General features: G+C 39.3%; 1 protein-coding gene and 1 non-coding gene across 9 annotated transcripts in view; one reads left to right on the top strand and one right to left on the bottom strand.

Moving 5' to 3' along the window:
* Window positions 1-14,973, top strand: part of MBNL3 (muscleblind like splicing regulator 3) — a 127,982-nt gene that overhangs the window by 62,202 nt on the left and 50,807 nt on the right. The gene's annotated exons all lie outside the window — the stretch shown is intronic.
* LOC115802264 (U6 spliceosomal RNA) lies at window positions 10,103-10,209 on the bottom strand. Its single transcript, XR_004022694.1, has one exon. It is a non-coding gene; the product is annotated as a U6 spliceosomal RNA (small nuclear RNA).

Consider the following 14,973-nt stretch of genomic DNA (forward strand, 5'->3'; position numbering starts at 1 on the left):
TTCTTTTCCAATTTGGATTCCTTTTATTTCCTTTTCTTCTCTGATTGCTGTGGCTAAAACTTCCAAAACTATGTTGAATAAGAGTGGTGAGAGTGGGCAACCTTGTCTTGTTCCTGATCTTAGTGGAAATGCTTTCAGTTTTTCACCATTGAGGACAATGTTGGCTGTGGGTTTGTCATATATGGCCTTTATTATGTTGAGGAAAGTTCCCTCTATGCCTGCTTTCTGGAGGGTTTTTATCATAAATGGGTGTTGAATTTTGTCAAAAGCTTTTTCTGCATCTATTGAGATGATCATATGGTTTTTCTCCTTCAATTTGTTGATATGGTGTATCACGTTGATTGATTTGCATATATTGAAGAATCCTTGCATTCCTGGAATAAACCCCACTTGATCATGGTGTATGATCCGTTTAATGTGCTGCTGGATTCTGTTTGCTAGCATTTTGTTGAGAATTTTTGCATCTATGTTCATCAGTGATATTGGCCTGTAGTTTTCTTTCTGTGTGACATCTTTGTCTCGTTTTGGTATCAAAGTGATGGTGGCCTCGTAGAATGAGTTTGGGAGTGTTCCTCCCTCTGCTATATTGTAGAAGAGTTTGAGAAGGATAGGTGTTAGCTCTTCTCTAAATGTTTGATAGAATTCGCCTGTGAAGCCATCTGGTCCTGGGCTTTTGTTTGTTGGAAGATTTTTAATCACAGTTTCAATTTCAGTGCTTGTGATTGGTCTGTTCATATTTTCTATTTCTTCCTGATTCAGTCTCAGCAGGTTGTGCATTTCTAAGAATTTGTCCATTTCTTCCAGGTTGTCCATTTTATTGGCATAGAGTTGCTTGTAGTAATCTCTCATGATCCTTTGTATTTCTTCAGTGTCAGTTGTTACTTCTCCTTTTTCATTTCTAATTCTATTGATTTGAGTCTTCTCCCTTTTTTTCTTGATGAGTCTGGCTAATGGTTTATCAATTTTGTTTATCTTCTCAAAGAACCAGCTTTTAGTTTTATTGATCTTTGCTATTGTTTCCTTCATTTCTCTTCCATTTATTTCTGATCTGATTTTTATGATTTCTTTCCTTCTGCTAAGTGGGTTTTTTTGTTCTTCTTTCTCTAATTGCTTGAGGTGCAAGTTTAGGTTGTTTATTCAAGATGTTTCCTCTTTCTTAAGGTGGGCTTGTATTGCTATAAACTTCCCTCTTAGAACTGCTTTTGCTCATCCCATAGATTTTGGGTCGTCGTGCCTCCATTGTCATTTGTTTCTAGGTATTTTTTTATTTCCTCTTTGATTTCTTCAGTGATCACTTCGTTATTAAGTAGTGTATTGTTTAGCCTCCATGTGTTTGTATTTTTAACAGGTCTTTTCCTGTAATTGATGTCTCGTCTCATAGCGTTGCGGTCGGAAAAGATACTTGATACAATTTGAATTTTCTTAAATTTACCAAGGCTTGATTTGTGACCCAAGATATGATCTATCCTGGAGAATGTTCCATGAGCACTTGAGAAAAATGTGTATTCTGTTTTTTTTGGATGGAAGGTCCTATGAATATCAGTTAAGTCCATCTTGTTTAATGTGTCATTTAAAGCTTTTGTTTCCTTTTTTATTTTCATTTTGGATGATCTGTCCATTGGTGAAAATGGGGTGTTGAAGTCCCCTACTATGAATGTGTTACTGTCCATTTCCCCTTTTATGGCTGTTAGTATTTGCCTTATGTATTGAGGTGCTCCTATGTTGGATGCATAAATGTTTACAATTGTTATATCTTCTTCTTGGATCGATCCCTTGATCATTATGTAGTGTCCTTCTTTGTCTCTTCTAATAGTCTTTATTTTAAAGTCTATTTTGTCTGATGTGAGAATTGCTACTCCAGCTTTCTTTTGGTTTCCATTTGCATGAAATATCTTTTTCCATCCCCTCAGTTTCAGTCTGTATGTGTCTCTAGGTCTGAAGTGGGTCTCTTGTAGACTGCAAATATATGGGTCTTGTTTTTGTATCCATTCAGCCAATCTGTGTCTTGTGGTGGGAGCGTTTAGTCCATTTACATTTAAGGTAATTACCAATATGTATGTTCCTATTCCCATTTTCTTAATTGTTTTGGGTTCGTTATTGTAGGTCTTTTCCTTCTCTTGTGTTTCTTGCCTAGAGAAGTTCCTTTAGCAGTTGTTGTAGAGCTGGTTTGGTGGTGCTGAACTCTCTCAGCTTTTGCTTGTCTGTAAAGGTTTTAATTTCTCCATCAAATCTGAATGAGATCCATGCTGGGTAGAGTAATCTTGGTTGCAGGTTTTTCTCCTTCATTACTTTAAATATGTCCTGCCAGTCCCTTCTGGCTTGCAGAGTTTCTGCTGAAAGATCAGCTGTTAACCTTATGGGGATTCCCTTGTGTGTTATTTGTTGGTTTTCCCTTGCTGCTTTTAATATGTTTTCTTTGTATTTAATTTTTGACAGTTTGATTAATATGTGTCTTGGTGTATTTCTCCTTGGATTTATCCTTTATGGGACTCTCTGTGCTTCCTAGACTTGATTAACTATTTCTTTCCCATATTATGGAAGTTTTCAACTATAATCTCTTCAAATATTTTCTCAGTCCCTTTCTTTTTCTCTTGTTCTTCTGGAACCCCTATAATTCGAATGTTGGTGCCTTTAATGTTGTCCCAGAGGTCTCTGCGACTGTCCTCAGTTCTTTTCATTCTTTTTTCTTTATTCTGCTCTGCAGTAGTTATTTCTACTATTTTATTTTCCAGGTCATTTATCCGTTCTTCTGCCTCAGTTATTCTGCTCTTGATCCCATCTAGAGTATTTTTAATTTCATTTATTGTGCTGTTCATTGTTGTTTGTTTCATCTTTAGTTCTTCTAGGTCCTTGTTAAATGTTTCTTGCATTTTGTCTATTCTATTTCCAAGATTTTGGATCATCTTTACTATCATTATTCTGAATTCTTTTTCAGGTAGACTGCCTATTTCCTCTTCATTTGTTAGGTCTGGTGGGTTTTTATCTTGCTCCTTCATCTACTGTGTGTTTTTCTGTCTTCTCATTTTGCTTATCTTACTGTGCTTGGGGTCTCCTTTTTGCAGGCTGTAGGTTCGTAGTTCCCGTTGTTTTTCGTGTCTGTCCCCAGTGGCTAAGGTTGGTTCAGTGGGTTGTGTAGGCTTCCTGGTGGAGGGGACTAGTGCCTGTGTTCTGGTGGATGACACTGGATCTTGTCTTTCTGGTGGGCAGGTCCACGTCCGTTGGTGTGTTTTGGGGTGTCTGTGGACTTATTATGATTTTAGGCAGCCTCTCTGCTAATGGGTGGGGTTGTGTTCCTGTCTTACTAGTTGTTTGGCATAGGATGTCCAGCACTGTAGCTTGCTGGTCATTGAGTGAAGCTGGGTGCTGGTGTTGAGATGGAGATGTCTGGGAGATTTTCGCCGTTTGATATTATGTGGAGCTGGGAGGTCTCTTGTGGACCAGTGTCCTGAATTTGGCTTTCCCACCTCAGAGGCACAGCACTGACTCCTGGCTGCAGCACTAAGATCCTTTCATCCACACGGCTCAGAATAAAAGGGAGAAAAAGTAGAAAGAAAGAATTAGTAGAAGTAGAAAGAAAGAAAGGATGGAGAGAGGGAGGGAGGAAGGAAGGAGGGAAGGAAGGAAAAACAGAAAGAAGATAAGGTAAAATAAAGTAAGGTAAACTATAATAAAGTCATTAAAATAAAAAAATAATTAAGAGAAAAATAAAACGGACGTACAGAACCCTAGGACAAATGGTGGAAGCAAAGCTATACAGACAAAATCTCACACAGAAGCATACACCTACACACTCACAAAAAGAGGAAAAGGGGGAAAAATCATAAATGTTGCTTTCAAAGTCCACCTCCTCAATTTGGGATGATTCGTTGTCTATTCATGTATTCCACAGATGCAGGGTACATCAAGTTGACTATGGAGAGTTAATCCGCTGCTCCTGAGGTTGCTGGGAGAGATTTCCCTTTCTCTTCTTTGTTCTCACAGCTCCCAGGGGCTCAGATTTGGATTTGGCCCTGCCTCTGCATGTAGGTCGCTGGAGGGTTTCTGTTCTTCGCTCGGACAGGACGGGGTTAAAGGAGCCGCTGTTTCGGGGGCTCTGGCTCACTCAGGCCGGGGGGAGGAAGGGGCACATACTGTGGGGCGAGCCTGCGGCGGCAGAGGCCGACGTGACATTGTACCAGCCTGAGGCGCGCCGTGCGTTCTCCCGGGGAAGTTGTCCCTGGATCCCGGGACCCTGGCAGTGGCGGGCTGCACAGGCTCCCCGGAAGGGGGGTGTGGATAGTGACCTGTGCCGTTACACAGGCTTCTTGGTGGCGGCAGCAGCAGCCTTAGCGTCTGATGCCCGTCTCTGTGGTCCGCGCTTTTAGCCGTGGCTCGCGCCCGTCTCTGGAGCTCCTTAAAGCAGCGTTCTTAATCCCCTCTCCTCGCGCACCAGGAAACGAAGTGGGAAGAAAAAGTCTCTTGCCTCGTCGGCAGGTCCAGCCTTTTTCCCGGACTCCCTCCCGGCTAGGCGTGGTGCACTAACACCCTGCAGGCTGTGTTCACGCCGCCAACCCGAGTCCTCTCCCTGCGCTCCGACCGAAGCCCAAGCTTCAGCTCGCAGCCCCGCCTGCCCCGGCAGGTGAGCAGACAAGCCTCTCAGGCTGGTGAGTGCTGGTCGGCCCTGATCCTCTGTGCGGGAATCTCTCCACTTTGCCCTCCGCACCCCTGTGGCTGTGCTCTCCTCTGTGGCTCCGAAGCTTCCCCCTTCGCCACCCGCAGTCTCCGCCCGCGAGGGGGCTTCTAGTGTGTGGAAACCTTTCCTCCTTCATGGCTCCCTCCCACTGGTGCAGGTCCCTTCCCTATCCTTTTGTCTCTGTTTATTATTTTTTCTTTTGCCCTACCCAGGTACATGGGGACTTTCTTGCCTTTTGGGAGGTCTGAGGTCTTCTGCCAGTGTTCAGTAGGTGTTCTGTAGGAGTTGTTCCACGTGTAGATGTATTTCTGGTGTATCTGTGGGGAAGAAGGTGATCTCCACGTCTTACTCTTCCGCCATCTTGCCCGACCAAGCCTCAATTTCTTGATATTGTTTTATCCTCACCATGACCTATTTTACCTCATTCACATTTTTATTTATGGCTGCTTTGGCTAATAGAGATGTATTCCTTCGTGTGATCATTTATTCAGAAAACATTTTATCATGATATCCTACTTAAGTAGTTACTTTTGCTTATTTCGTGGTTGCTAGTTTTTGTTGCAGACCATTCCAGTTCAAGAATGGGAACTAGTTATAAAGATAATGGCAATTCCTAACATTGAAAATGTCTGAATTGCTCTTTTTTGTAGCAGATATTATGACTAAAGGGCTTATTCTGTTTTCTTCATTTCATTTTCATTCAGGTTTCATCTACAATTATTTTATGTATTATTTAAATCTTATTTAAATCAAGGACTGTGCAGTGCCTTAAATGGAAAAGAGCACTGGACTAGTTCAAGGGGGACAAAAGGAGATGTCTTTTAGCCAGTTCATATAGAGTGTCCAGCACTGCACTAGTCACTTTACAAATCTTGTTTCAGGAGTCCCAGCCCCACTACTGTTTTTGACTTTAGCTACTTAATCTGACAGAGCTTGAGTTGCTTCATCTGTAATGCATGGGTAATTCTTCTCTACCTAACTTCCATGAATATTGTGGAGATTCCAATGAGATAACATAAATGAAAAGCCATGTATCACTATAAAAGTGAATTAAGGACTTCCCTGGCAGTCCAGTGGTTAGGAATCGGCACTTTGACTGCATGGCCCCAGGTTTAGTCCCTGGTTGGGGAAGATCCTGCAAGCCGCATAACGTGCCTCCCCCCAAAAAAAGTGAATTAAATGAAAAGTTATCTTCTTACTATTAACTAAGATGCTTATTTTAGGAGTTCTTCAAAACAGTTCTATTTAGTTAGGGTTTTATTATCTAAAACTACACATTCATGTTTCAAATGGACATGCCCACATCCAGTTGCCATGAGTGTGATGTTAGTTCTTCAAGCTAAGTATCACTGTTTTTATGGCTTACTCTTAGATATAGAGTTCCTTGCAGGCTTTATAAATTCTGTCTTTTCAGGTGTCTGGCGGAAAGAGATGTGTGATATTACTAATCATTGATATACTTCAGATCAGTTCTCCCATTTAAAGGCAAAAGAATGCCATAATGCAAACATTTTGAAGAAAAGTAATATGGAACATGATTGTTAACAAAATGCATACTGCACTACCACTTTAAAGCTTGGAAAATGTTTAATTCAGAGACTACATAGATAATGGCCAATGAATAGTAATAAGCCACTTAATTATTTAAATACACTGTCTACTCAGTATATCCAGTGTTTTTAAAATAATTTTTGATATGTTAAAATCTTGATGACCAGTCGCACAAGATAAAAAGATGATTTACATAATCCTTACATTCTCAAATTTTAATGAAAATCTTAGTATTTGAAACATACAGTGCCTTTCAAACAATTAATTAGTCATTTAGATAGCACATGCATCACAGTTCCACGTCTGCATAAAAGCTTTGTAGTTCTCTTATATTATTCCTTATCCATGATAAGCATGAAAACTATACCAAGTTGACAGTAGTTGACCTACGTGGGTTGTACTACTATCATATCTATAATACACAAATAACAAAATAACATACCTCGATGGTTATTGCAGCATTTGCTACCCACTTTGAGTTTCTGTGATTGAAACACTTTTGAAATGTATCTGTGCACTGTTTCTTCTTCCATGAGTGGTTAAATAACAAGCAATCACTTGATGAGTTTTGGGCAGCTGCTTTTGTTTTTGTTGTTTTTATAAGGATTCCATTAGCGCTAGGTACTCTACCAGATGGTGATGGTTCTTTGCCTTCATAATAGGCACAATAGTTAACAATATCCTATACTCACCTCATAATGAGGGAATGTTATGAAAATAAGGAGGGCAAGCTTGATGGCTAATTGTGCATTGTGCTGAAGTGCTGTGCCCATCACTCCATGAATGTTGAGTGTTCAGTGATGAAGTTTGCACCATCTTCAGATAGAGATCTAGATAGCACAGCCCATAGATTAATTTCCAGCTACGTAAAAGAGTCTCGCGTCATGTTGATATGCAGCTGTTTTGTGACTCAATTGCCTAGTCGGCTTGGCACAATTTTTTTCAGAATTTCTCTCCAAAGTATTGCTTAACCCATTCTGTGCCAATTTCTTGATATTACAGTTTGCAATTGATCTAGGTTGGTATTTTTAGCGACTGTCCCTTGACTTTGACAAAAGATCATTACTGAAAATACTAGAAAATACTGAAAATACTAGAATCTGTGATTGTTTTCATAGCCAATATTGTCTTCATGTATTCTGCTTCAGCAATTTCATGTGTCTTAAACCTTCTTCTCCATACTTGAAGCACTGTGATACCTGCCACTTGTTATCTAGGGAGGATATAAATGCTGTCATTATTTAATTATGAAAGATCAACACCCATCACATCTGCCCACTGCACTCACCACCTTGGGTAGTTTTGTGACAAAAATCTCCTGGCAAGGGCCTTAGCAGCAGGCATAGTCAGAGGACTGGTTGAGGAAAACACACAAAACAGCCCCATACTATGTCTTCAAACATCACATATGATCGCAAGCATAATAATATTTTGGCAAGTGAAACTTGTTTTATAGACGTATGGGTGTGAATCTATCCTTGTAGGTCAATTTGTCCTGAGTTACCAGTATATTCTGTACTAGTATGACTAGTCACAGCAGTTTTCACCAGTTTAAAATTTGATTATTTTTGAGTGAATATTTACCTCATCCCTGCTTGCTAAGGGAAAACTTACTGGGAGCAGAAGACTCCTAGCAACATAATCCCAAGGGTTGCTGAATTACGCAAGATTTAGAATTTAGATTTAGAATTTAGATTTAGATTTAGATTTAGATTTAGATTTAGATTTAGATTTAGATTTAGAATCATTTATGAGCTTGATCAGAGGGGTCTGCCTGTATTGTAAAGATACATAGACAGCCCCTGTCATCCTGAGGATTTTACTTAAGGATCTCTATCTTCTATTATTGACCTTAAAAAGGATGTATATTTGACCGGTAAAAGTCAATGCTATTTTGGACATTTCAAAAATCTCTTTTGAAAGAAAAATGGAATTACAGTCAGTACCCAATGAAATACATATTGATAGCTCAGCCTCACTTGTTAAACTTTTTATTTTGAAATAATTTTAGGCTTACAGAAAAGTTGCAAAAATAGTACAAGAAGTTCCTGCATACCCTTCACCCAGCTTCCTGTAATGTCAACAACTTACATACCATACATAGCACAGTTATCAAAACCAGGAAATAACTCTAGTTCAATACTATTAAGTAAACTAGAGACCTTATTTGAATTTCACCAATTTTCCCTCTAATGTCCTTTCTCTGCTCCAGGACCCCACATTGCATTTACTTGTCATGTTTATTTAGTCTCCTCCAATCTGTGGCAGTTCCTCAGCCTTTCCTTGTCTTTCATGACCCTGACACTTTGGATGAGTACTGGTCAGTTATTTTGTAGAATGCCTCTCAATTTGGGTTTGTCAAATGCATTCTCATGATTTGACTGAGGTCATGCATTTTTGGCAAGAAAACCATAGAAATGATGTGCGTCATATTCGAGGGTACTTGATGTTGATGTATCTCCTCTCTCATGTTAACCTTAATCACCTGATAAAGATGGTGTCTGCTGGGTTTCTGTGCTGTAAAGTTTTCCTCTTGTGAAAATCGATAAATATCTTCTTCATTTATTCAACATCTCCTCAACATACCATTGATGGTAAGGATCATCCCAATATCCAAGCTGTCAAAATGTGGAAGTGTCCATCTTAGAAGTGATGGGTAACACACTTCTCTACTGTCAATCAAGAAAGGGAGGGAGGAGAAAATGGACCAAGAGATGAGGAAAGACTGAGAAACTGTCACAGATTGGAGGAGACTAAATAAACATGACAAGTAAATGCAATATAGGATCCTGGATTGGATACTGGAGCAGAGAGAGGACATTAGGGGAAAAATTGGTGAAATTCAAATAAGGTCTCTAGTTTATTTAATGGTATTGTAGTAAAGATAATTTCCTGGTTTTTATAACTGTGCTATGTATGGTATGTAAGTTATTGACATTACAGGAATCTGAGTTAAGGGTCTCCAGGGGCGTTCTGTACTATTTTTGTAATTTCTCTGTAAGTCTAAAATTATTTCAAAGTTAAATGTTTTAAAAAGAACTTTCTTAGTCTTGCACATGCATCTCCTGTCTTTTGATGCTCAGAAATACAGTGGAGTATTATTGTTTCTTTTTAAAAATCTTTTTAATTAATTAATTAATTAATTTTGGGCTGCACTGGGTCTTTGTTGCTGTGTGCGGACTTTCCCTAGTTGTGGCGAGCGGGGGCTACTCTTGGTTGCGATGCGCGGTCTTCTCATTGCTGTGGCTTCTCTTGTTGCGGAGCACGGGCTTCAGTAGTTGTGGCTCGCGGTCTCTAGAGCGCAAGCTAAGTGGTTGTGGCGCACGGGCTTATATGCTTCACAGCATATGGGATCTTCCCAGACCAGGGCTTGAACCTGTGTCCCCTGCATTGGCAGGCGGATTCCTAACCACTGTGCCACCAGGAAAGTCCTAATGTTTCTTTTACTTTTTCTTTCTTCTCTTTTTTAAACTTTGGGTGTGGTAATGAGAAAACTCTGAAATCCATGGAGTGGCTGGTCTTGGGACTAACCTCAACTAACTAGATGGGTGGGATAATTTAAATAGTTAAGAAAGCACTCATACCCATAACAGTGCTTCACAAACCTAGCAAATCAAAAATTTTGAGTGTAGAACATTCATTTCAGATTGTCACCATTTACAGATAGGAAACTGGAGATCCAGTGAGGGAGAGTCCCTTGTCCAACGTCACATAAGCAGTTATCAAAAGATCCTGAGAACTCCAGTGTTCTTCCAATCATTTCAGTCTTTTTTCCTGTGGTGAAGAAGATGGAGAAAACATCATTTGGGCTTATTGTGTTTTGTTTGTTTTTGATCTTTGCAGCATTCGTTTAATTCTAAGAGAAGAAACATACTGCTCAAAAATATGGAACGCGTCACGAATTTTCGTGTCATCCGTGTGCAGGAGCCATGCTAGTCTTCTCTGTATCTTTCCAATTTTAGAATATGTGCTGTCGAAGCAAGCACTGGGCTATTGTTTTACTAAACCAAAAGCATCCAGTGCTTATCACGTCAGACTGTCCCACATGACTTTGGGATGCCCTGTTTTCAACGTTTTGTGTTTCTCCTTCACTTTCTGTTATTTCAAAAGGGGGAAAAAGTCAACTTTCCCCTTCCTAATCTCTCCCTCCTTTATTGTTTCATGACATTGTGTTTAGATGAAGACTTTAATTAAAGTTTCGTATTTAGTTCTCTGACAGTCATTTGGGCTATTAATTTTGAAAAGAAGGAGGAAGAGAGGCAGGGTGTTTTTATTTTTAGACCATGTTATCTAACTTAGTGATACTAAGCTTTGTTTAATCACCAAGAGTCAGAACACTGAGCTGTCTCTACTCCCTCGTCCATCCTTTTCTTCACACCCTGTATTGCTGAGTTAGCTAGCCAGAGTCAGGGATTGTAACGGGCTGTGGATCATGTATATCTTCACTGCATGAAACTCTTTGATGTCTGATGCTGTTATAGATATACTCATTAGTACAAAGTCCTGGCCAGCTAGGGAGGTACCTGTCACAGATTAACTGAAAATATTGCAGTAGCAGCTCAGCCTTGTTATGGGTCAAATACAGTTTTGTAAAAGAATTTGGAATCTAATCCAATGAATTTAAAATGTTGTTTTATGGAAGCATAGCTCAAGATCATTTCTCTCTCCCCCTTGCAGCCAAGGCTGCAATTGGCTACCTGGTAAGAAAGGACTTGTGATATGGCCAGGGATGTATTCTTCAACCAAAATTTGGTACCATTAAGATGGACCCTTTGTCACAGGAACCCCATTTAGTACGAGAGATCTGAATATCTGAAGTTTGAGAACTGTCTACTATATGTCAACTCTTTTGTGTGGAAGACGCTCTTTACATGTTATGGAAATAGATGTCTGATCTTACTTGATCATATAATAATTCTCTCATGTTACATAGCTATATGAAGTCATTATAAATATTATTTTTTTCTTTACTTCACGTTTTTGTGAAATGTGGATACAAGGTACTTCTGTGCATCTGGAAATAGCAATTAGTTCTTCTAGGAACATGACTTTATTCATAGAACATCATTTACTCACTGCTGTTTTTGCCCTTACAGATTAGGTTTCTGATTGTAAAGTCCCCAGGTTTGCCTTGTTTTCCTCTATCTCAGCTGGCCGCTTGATTGTTGACCTACAGGGGTATATATTCCAGAAGAATTTTAGCCATCTGGCCATCTGTTCTTTCCTCATTATCTCTAAATAATCTTTTCATTTTTTTTCTGTATTTCCTCCACTGTGTAATCAATCTTTGGTTTCTTAAATTTATGTGTTTTGTTTTGTTTTGGTTTGGTTTTTTGTGGTACGCGGGCCCCTCAATGTTGTGGCCTCTCCCGTTGCGGAGCACAGGCTCCAGACGCGCAGGCTCAGCGGCCATGGTTCACGGGCCCAGCCGCTCCACGGCATGTGGGATCCTCCTGGACCGGGGCACGAACCCGTGTCCCCTGCATTGGCAGGCGGACTCTCAACCACTGCGCCACCAGGGAAGCCCCAAATTTATGGTTTTTGTTGCTGTTGCTGTCTAATCCAGATTTGCAACCCTGCTTAGGTTTTCAGTGTTTTTATTTCTGTGCCTTCAGTTCTCACCACAAAGTCGTTTTACTGCTAGACGTAATGAGAAGTTTAACTCATGCTTTTTCCCGTCTTTCTTGATACTGTTTTCTTAAAAGTCAGTAAATGATTCCATTTGGTCTACGACCTTTTGTTTTGTAAATCATCTCCACTATTTGGACTTAACCATGTTGTCTAGAGTTGGAGTAAATTATTTTTCCAATATTATTCCTGATGAGCTTGTATAATATGGCTTAGTGTCATGTCAAACTCTGTTACTTACAGAAGTAGATATGACAAAACGATCCATCGGTTTTTGCTGTTGCTTGGTCATAGGCATGTCAATGTATGATGTCATACATTGTCAATGTCATACATGTCAATGTATGCTTTCAATTGGACTGTTTTTTCTATTGTAAATGGACATATTTTTTGTTGTTGTTGAAACTCAGATTTTTATTTACCCGCTGGGAATTTGTAGAAAAGAGATTAGCCTTTTGCTCCTACACATGTTCTTGTGGGTAAACAGTGAAGGCAGTTTCCACACTGAAAACCATCCAACAGCTTGAAAACATAGAGTCACAGTGATATAACTGTGTTAAATATGGCAAATTTCCTGAACTAAGTAAGAGATATCCTATGTGTCAGCCATGATTTGCCAGCTAACTAGATAGTACTAAGGTTCTAATTTCTGTCTCTAGGATGCAGAAATGCAAACAGAAAACCTTTTTCTCTGTGACTTTAAACTCTTTTTTTTTTAACATCTTTATTGGAGTATAATTGCTTTACAATGGTGTGTTAGTTTCTGCTTTACAACAAAATGAATCAGTTATATATATACATATGTTCCCATATCTCTTCCCTCTTGCGTCTCCCTCCCTCTCACCCTCCTATCCCACCCCTCCAGGCGGTCACGTGCTTTGTGACTTTAAACTCTTAACCCATCTTTTATATGTGTCTAGGTACATTGAGTAGGCAGCATTATAGTATCAATCATCTCTTATTCCATTCCAAATACATTTTGGAGACTATATTTTTAAGATGACATTGTTTTAAGATCACATTGTCATATTGCCTTAAAATTGTTCATCCTATTTATGAAAAAATAGTAACCCTGAAGCAACTGTTTGAGAACGTTGAATATATTTAAGAACTCTGTGTGGTTTTAAAACATTTGCTAAATACCTATCCCAGAAGTTGTTTTTCTGTTGTTAATATTTATATTTATCACATACTTTATTCAACGAACTTAAATTTTTTCCAACTTGTATAAAAACATAATCTCTAGAGGTGTTTTTTTTGTTTGTTTGTTTTTGCCATTTCCTGGTTATTTCGCTTTTTCTATTAGCTGGGAAAGCATTCTATATAGAAACAAATTCAATCTTAACTTACTTCCAAGTAACTGAAAAAAAATTTTTAAATTGTCCATTTTTATTCTGCTAGTACCCCACTAGAGGAAGGATTTTTTCCAGCTTTAGTGAGATTTAATTGACATATAACATTGTGTAAGTTTACGGTGTACAACGTGATGATTTGATACAAGTATATATTGGGAAATGATGACCACCTCACATAGTTACTCTTTTTGTGGTAAGAACAGTTTAAGACTTACTGTCTTAAACAAGTGTCAAGTATATAATACAGTTTTGTTCACTATAGTCACGATGCTGTATCTTAGATTACCATAACATATTCACTTTATAATTAGAAGTTTGTACCCTTTGACCACATCTCTCCATTTTCCCCACCCCCAATCCGTGGTAACCTCCATTCTACTCTGTTTCTATGAGTTTAGCTTTTTTAGATTCCTCATATCAGTGAAATTGTACAGTATTTGTCTTTCTGTGTCTGGCCTTCAAGGTACATGCATATTGCCAAAAAAGGCAGGATTTCCTTCTTTCTCATGGCTGAATAATATTCCATTGTATATATTTTGGAATATTGTCTTATTTTTCATAGAGGCCTTAGAGGTAGTCTTGATAAATGCCTCTTTCTTGGGTGAACAACAGATGTAACCATGGAAATGCTTGATGTGAAGCATGGTATCAGCAAGTGGCATAAACATAGAAAATGCTGACTTGTAATAACAGCTCTAACCAAGGCTCCTTGTGTGGCCTTGAGGAAGTCATGAGAATCCTACCTACCTCTGTTTCTCTTCATACAAGAGCAAGCAGCAGTACTCAATTTGCAGGACTATTGCTTGTGGTTTACTACATGGATTTTATAAATGTCAGGGGTCATTTAATGCTGAAAGTCCTGTTAAATCCATTAAGAGTTCTATCTATATACATTCAATTCCCCAAAGAAATGATTCATTCAACAAACATTTATTGAAAACTATTACTTGTTGGGCACAGGGCTGAGTACTGCACAGAATACAAAGTTATGGAAGATATGGTCCCTGCCTGACCTTTTAGTATGAAGCTGCTTGTGTTATGTGCCATAAGCCAGGTACAAACGAACCACTAAAAGAGTCCAAGGGGGGAGGGAGGGCTGGGATTATATCCAGCTGTGGTGGTTAAAGAAGTAGTCATGGGAGAGGTACCGTGTGAGATATTCTTGGAAGGAGAGACAGGAAGACATTCCAGGCAGAAAGGACAACCTAAGCAAAGACAGAGGGGAAAAAACTGTAGTGTGGATTTGGGGAGTCGAGTGTTAAGTCAGCCTGGCTGAAGCATAGAGCCTGTGTTGGTAGAGGAGTAGCCTTAAAAGGAACTGAGGAGCTTGAACTTGATTTTGTAGTGCTGAGGAATCTGACAATTTTGAGTAGAGAAATGGCATCATCAGCCTATGCAAGATGAATGAATAGAGCAAAAGAGACTGGCCACAGGGGGACCTCTTAGAAAGCTGCTATTGAAGCTTAGAAAGCTTCATATTGAAGGTATGAAATGATAAGAATTTGAATTAGGGGGTGGCAGTGGGAAGGAGAAGCCAGTGATGGAGTTGAGATGCTGCTCAAGTCAACATGGTTAAGTAAGAGGGGGTTGGTTGAAATACTACTTCCACCTACTGCTATTGTGTTCACCTTAATACCCAATTTCATTGAATTTGAAATGAAGATTTGTCATACTTTTTTTTGGTTTCACATTAGACGGTGTCTTGTTCACCACCACAGCTTTTGTGCCTAGCACACATAGTACATATTGGGAGCTTGAAAAGTGTTC

This window comes from Delphinapterus leucas, chromosome X, assembly GCF_059928025.1.
Source record: "Delphinapterus leucas isolate spDelLeu-1000000601 "Yukka" chromosome X, BTC_Dleu_Yukka2, whole genome shotgun sequence".
Lineage (NCBI taxonomy): Eukaryota > Metazoa > Chordata > Mammalia > Artiodactyla > Monodontidae > Delphinapterus > Delphinapterus leucas.